The sequence below is a fragment of the Dermochelys coriacea genome, chromosome 8 (assembly GCF_009764565.3).
Source record: "Dermochelys coriacea isolate rDerCor1 chromosome 8, rDerCor1.pri.v4, whole genome shotgun sequence".
NCBI classification, from domain to species: Eukaryota; Metazoa; Chordata; order Testudines; family Dermochelyidae; genus Dermochelys; species Dermochelys coriacea.
The window spans coordinates 1,988,119-1,994,308 of record NC_050075.1 but is presented as its reverse complement, the minus strand read 5'-3'; positions in this window follow the sequence as shown (position 1 = coordinate 1,994,308).

Here is a 6,190-nt window from a genome sequence, read left to right as displayed (position 1 = left end):
GGGGCATGGTTGACTTGAGGGAGGCTTCTCTGCTCCTTGAAGTCTTTGAACCATGATTTAAGGACTTCAATAGCTCAGACATGGGTGAGGTTTTTCATAGGAGTGGGTGGGTGAGATTCTGTGGCCTGCGCTGTGCAGGAGGTCGGACTAGATGATCAGAATGGTCCCTTCTGACCTTAGTATCTATGAATCTATGAATCTATGAAAAATAGCTGACTAATATAATCACTTTCTCCACCTAAACAGAAACAACCCAACAAGGCCCTGAATATTGATTAACCACTCAGGCCAAGAGGGCAACAGTACATTCTGAGACAGGAGAAATCAAGCATCTCTTGAAAGGTGAATGAGTCTGAGAAGAATCTGAATCAGTGCTTTTCAATCTGTGGTCTGTGAACTCCTGGGGGTTCACAGACTATGTCTAAGGTTACCAAAGGGGTCCACACACCATATTGAAATTTTTTAGGGGTCGGCAAATGAAAAAACGTTGAAAACCACTGCTCTAGATCATCATCATCAGAAGGGCGGAAAGGGTGTGAGTGTTCGAAAGTGAAAGAGAGAGAGAAAGTTTTGTCAACAGAGAACAAGGAGCAGTGACTCACCACAGTGCATTTAACTGAGCCCGGGAAACCAGACGAAAATTGGGTGTTGCCTGTCTCCTCTAAAATATAACGATTCCTGTTCAGAGGAGATGAGCTGCCCCTCAAATCTTTGCTGGGACATTTTATGATGACAGGGAAGCATGTCCAATATTTATAAAAATGCACTCAAAACCAAAAGAGGGGATTTATCCCAGAATATAGCCCCATTGCCTGTGGGAAGATGCCTTTGGAATCAGTTATAATGACCTGGCAGGAGCAAATGGAATATTGCCACTGGGAGTCGGGTCAGGCAAACCTCCAGAGGCTAGTGTGGGTGAGATTAGGGTTGGTTGGGAATTTTTTGATGAAACGTTTTTTTAATTGGAAAATGCCAATTTGTCAAAAACAAAGTTTTTCAGGGGAAAGGGTCAGTGTAGATGAATTTCCCAACTTGAAAAAAATGTTGAAAAGCAAGCACATGTTGAAATTGCCAAAACACACCAGTTAGACACATTCTAACTGAAACCAATGGAGGCTCATGATCAGCTTGTGTGAATTGCCAAACCTGCTGGTCCAAAATTAATGATCATGGCTAGTGCCTCTGCCCTCAACTAAGTGTAAATGTTTGAGACTGCTGCCTCTTCTAACATCAACTAACATCAACTTTGCCTCCCTTCTGAATGACCTGCAGAATTCCTGGACCACAAAGGTCAGTTCCTCAGAGTCTCATATACTCCAAGCGTAACTTGCTTTATTTACACCAAGCCTGGAACAGAGGTGGTCACAAACATCATGCAGGCAATCCTCTATACCCGAAATCCCAGCTCACACTCATATACCTGGTTCCTGGGAAGATTCTCAGTCCTAAGAATTGCCTCTAAATATAGAACAAATAAAGCAGAAAGCAAACTCTGTGCTGTCTGCTAGAGCTTCTCACGAAGGGTCACTTCATAAAAAAAGTGACAACGTAACTGTAGTTCTTCAAAGACTAAAAACTTGCTCACTCCCTAAGAAAAGAACAGAACATGCAAGTCTATGTGTAGTGGCCTTTTGAAACCACCAGCCATATAAAGTGAGACAGAGTCTTAAAAGGAAGCATGGTCTAGAGGCAAGAACACAGAGCTCCCGAGTTCAAATTCAGCTCTTCCACTCACGCACTGTGTGGCCTTGGGTGAGTCACTTCTCCCTGTCTCAGTTTCCCCATTTGTGTAACAGGGACGACAACAGTAACCCACCTGTCTAACATGGATGCTTTGAGAGTGTGTTAGCTAGTGCTTGGAACATAGAAAAATGCTAATCAATATTGTGTGTCATGGGGCCAAATTCATCCCAGGTATATGCTGGTTTTACACCAGGTATAATTCAACCCAGGCCCAAATCTAATACCGGGCAATATATTTTCTGATAGGTTGTCTGATGGCAGATAAGAGTGAGGAAACTGAGAGAGGCACTCAACAAAATTCACCTTCTGTGATCTCTGCAGTTGGGGATTGGAAAACACCAGCTGCTGGTGACCAGTTAGAAGAGATGGCCTGGTACCAGCTAGCTGATTGATATCACAACGGAACATGTTCCCCTCTTGTGCGATGTGTCAGAGATAACGCGCAATAGGGAACCTGCCATATTCCTGCAAGCAGGGTGGAGAGTGGATGTGTGTGTAGAACAGAGCTTCACGTAATAAGGGGACCACCACACCCCAGCTCCCCCAGCTTCTTTTAGTGCTGTAGATTTTCACCGTCCATCCCACCCTCTTGATGTTAATTGAGCCCTGGGGTAAGCAGGTGTGTCTTCCATGCTGCACTCACACCAGGAATCAGTTTGGCCCATAATGAGGATAAACCCTGCTAATTAAACAGGGGAGGTGTTAAGTGCTAGGATCAACCACTTAGGGTAACCCATTCTTATGATCACCTCATGTCATCTGTGGGACTCGGGTGCAATCACAGACCCTCGCAAGATTGCCTATTAACTCCTGCTGGATGCCTGCCATGGATCTGGCCAGAGGCAGGCTTACCCAGCAGTGCAAACTGCATTGCAATCACTCTGCAGAGCAGCCAAAAAAGCTTCAGGGGTAGGGAGTCCATCCAAACATGAAGAATGTTAATTCAAGTTGCCGAACATTGAGCTAGGACTGGAAAGCTCATGCTTATTCGCTGTTATTATTGTTTTTTCATGTTCTCAAACTTACTAACAGGAAAATAAAAGTTTGAACACAGCAGCAGCACACAAGGGGAAGCTGCCTGAACTATCTGTTATTAAGTAAGCCCTAGTTATAGTGGACAACCATTTTGGAGACCCTAATAATGATGTCCACAAAAATCATGGGCTCAACTGTGTTCCCTGCTTTACTTTACTTTACTGCACCTCTATGGGAAAGCCATCCCATAATTTCTTCCTTCTGCTCTGACAAGCATGGCATGCATAATGTTCATTTAAATTTGTTCCCACACTCAGATTTTGGCTTTTAAATATTGCACTAACAAGAGCCAAATACAGAATAATTATCAAATTCCAAAATGCCCTAGAACAATGTTCTCTGCCTGGTGCAGCTGGATATTCCAGCCTGAAAGGTATGCTCGGGGGACGGGGTGCAGTGATATTTCTGGGAATGGATTTCATTAGGAGATGTGTTAACGTCAATGGTATGATAGAGCATACAGCATGTGAATTTAGGATCCCCATAAGTGCTCCTTGGCTGGCTGTCTATCTATCCAGAGGCATATAAAGGGTTAAGCATATTTTCAGAGGAGTTGGCAAATGTACGAAGGTGCAGTATGTTGGAAAAATTTGGCAAGTTTAAACAGAGTCTGGGACAAAATACCTCCAGTCTGCTTACATTTGGGATTGCTGGCTTTGCTTGACATATCAGGATCATGGCAGTCGCTGCCTGGATGCTTCCTAAGACTGCATGAAATGGCAATGTCTATACAAATCTCAGAGCAGATGGGATATGCCATAAAACAAGCTGCCATTCGATGTGCTAAGTGTGTGGCCAAAATAAAAATCATCTTTGTTCTGAATTGTAATAGCAATGCCAGACCAGAAGGAATATCGTCAGGAGAACCCAGGAGTGTTATGGACACGTATCCAAATAGTCAGAGGTCAGATTGCGTCCAGCTAAATGGCCCAAAGGTTTGGATGCTTGTCTGAATTAGGGACTCAAACCCACCTTGAAAGTTATACTGAGAAGCTGCCAGCCCCAGGATGTGCTACCTGGCATTTAACCAGGGCTGCCCCACACCTCCCTCCCGCCCCCCCAGGTGTGTGTGTTCTGCTGTGAGGTGGGCAGGGACTGAGGCAAGTGTCTCGTTCCCCATCTGCTGCACACAAACAAGGAGAGGACGCAGCAGCACTGGGCAAACATAGTTTGGTGCTGGAAAATACATAGGGCAGTGAGAGTTCAGCCTGGAAAGCTGGGGATGGGGTGGGGTGTGGAGAAGTCCAGGGCCTCCCCAGAGGATCCTTGGAATAGTCTCTGCACTCATCAGAGGCATTTTTATAAGCCCCAGATGTGGTGTGACGGTGGAAAACGATTGCTGCCAGAGTCACTTTCTTCTAACACTGAACAAGGCACTGTGAGTAAAGGGATTATCCTGACAGCCACTCACTCCTTGTGCTTCCCTGGTGAGCTTCTGACCAGAACCAGCCCTAGCCCCCTCCCACCTGCCTTCCCACTACAGATTGAAAGGAACAGCAATGCACACATCCCTACCTCCCTCCAGTTTGTTTACCTCTTTGTAGTAAAGAGATTCCTAATCTTGCCCAAGGTACAGAGGCTGTCTGCTCCCTGTCCCTGGCCTAATGAGTTGCATATACAACCCAAAGCTGCACCGACCCCTTCTTGCAGCTGCAAATGGGTGCAGTCCCAGAGCAGCCCCTCATGGCATGGGACAGCCCTGCAGGTACCCTCAGTTCCAAAAATAATCCACTTACACCCAGAGTCTCTAAGAACAATAGTTCCCCTCTTTTGGGGGCTAACTTATTCTGATTAACCAGCTCCCCCGCCCCCAAGAGCACCCCTGTTAGATTCAGGGTTTCACAGCCCTCCTTCTTGGGCTATGCCCCAGCTGAGTTGTTCTTCCTGGGAAGGGAAGGGAAAGGAAGGGAAGGGAAGAGGGCTCAGCAGCTTCCTCCTTTAATAAGCTTAGAACCTCTTTCTGAGTCCCTCTCCCCCCACTGTCAACTCCTCAGGTGCTGGATCCTGCCCAGCTGAGTGTAACAGCCCCAAGCACCTGTCTGCATGCCTGGGGGAAGGGAGCTTTGCCCTCTCTCCCTACAAGGCTTTTGGTCCCAGATCCTCAAAAGCATTAAGGCACCCAACTCCCACTGAAATTCCCAGGAGGATCTCACCCATAGGCAATTAATGCCCAGATTTAGGCCCCACCGTAATCCACACACCCCCACGCAGCTGCCGCCTACTCTTACAGGTGTCTACACTCACTTGGCACCTCAATTTCCCTAGGCACCTACATTTCCGCACCTGGGCACATCCTGCAGCCTCAGACACGTGCCTGTCTCCCTATCTCATGCCCGAGCCAGCGGGAGGCGTGGCTGGCCTGCGGGGCATGGCTCAGCATGCCTAACGCCACACAAAACAGTTGGGGCAAAGGGGACCTCCCTCGTAACCACTAGCCCAGGTGTGAGGGTACTCACCGGGCATGTGGGAGAACCATGCTGAATTGCCCCATCTGCCAGATGAATTGAGGGGTTTGAACAGGGGGTTCCCACCTTTGAGACAAGGCCCTTAGCCTCTGGACTATGGGCTGGTCTGATGTGAGGCTGTCTCAATCTCTCCTGTTAAAGTTGCTCCACTGCGTGCTAACTATGAATTGGGCCAGAGAGAGAGACTGACTCTGTAGTTAGGAAAAGCCCCTGAGATGGGGGGAGCCCTGGTTCAAATCCCTTTTGCTCATCAAGCAGTGGAGGGAATTGAGCCAGGGTCTCTCTCTCTCATTACCATTGTATCTCATTACCATTGTACCTGCTCACAATCTTTAGTGGAAAGACAAGACACCCATGGTACAGAGGGGGAACCGAGCCAGAAAGCGACTGTCCAAGGTCACACAGGGAATATGTGGCAAAGGAGAGAATTATTAACACCTGCCCAGCCAGGTCCTAGGCTAGCTGTTCTCTCAGAGACACTGATGTAGGACTTAATCAACTGGTGCCACATCCCTGGGTGTGGTTCCTGCTCTGCTTTTTATGTACTTGTCATTTTCTTCTCTGGAAAAGGAAACGTGATGCTGTAGTACAGGAATCTCCCATAAATTGAGCCCCCTGGTGCACATTGCTAATATTATAGATTAATAGATTCATAGATACTAAGGTCAGAAGGGACCATTCTGATCATCTAGTCCGACCTCCTGCACAGCGCAGGCCACAGAATCTCACCCACCCACTCCTGCGAAAAACCTCTCAGCTATGTCTGAGCTATTGAAGTCCTCAAATCATGGTTTAAAGACCTCAAGGAGCAGAGAATCCTCCAGCAAGTGACCCATGCCCCATGCTACAGAGGAAGGCGAAAAACCTCCAGGGCATCTTCCAATCTGCCCTGGAGGAAAATTCCTTCCCGACCCCAAATACGGCGATCAGCTGAACCCTGAGCATAT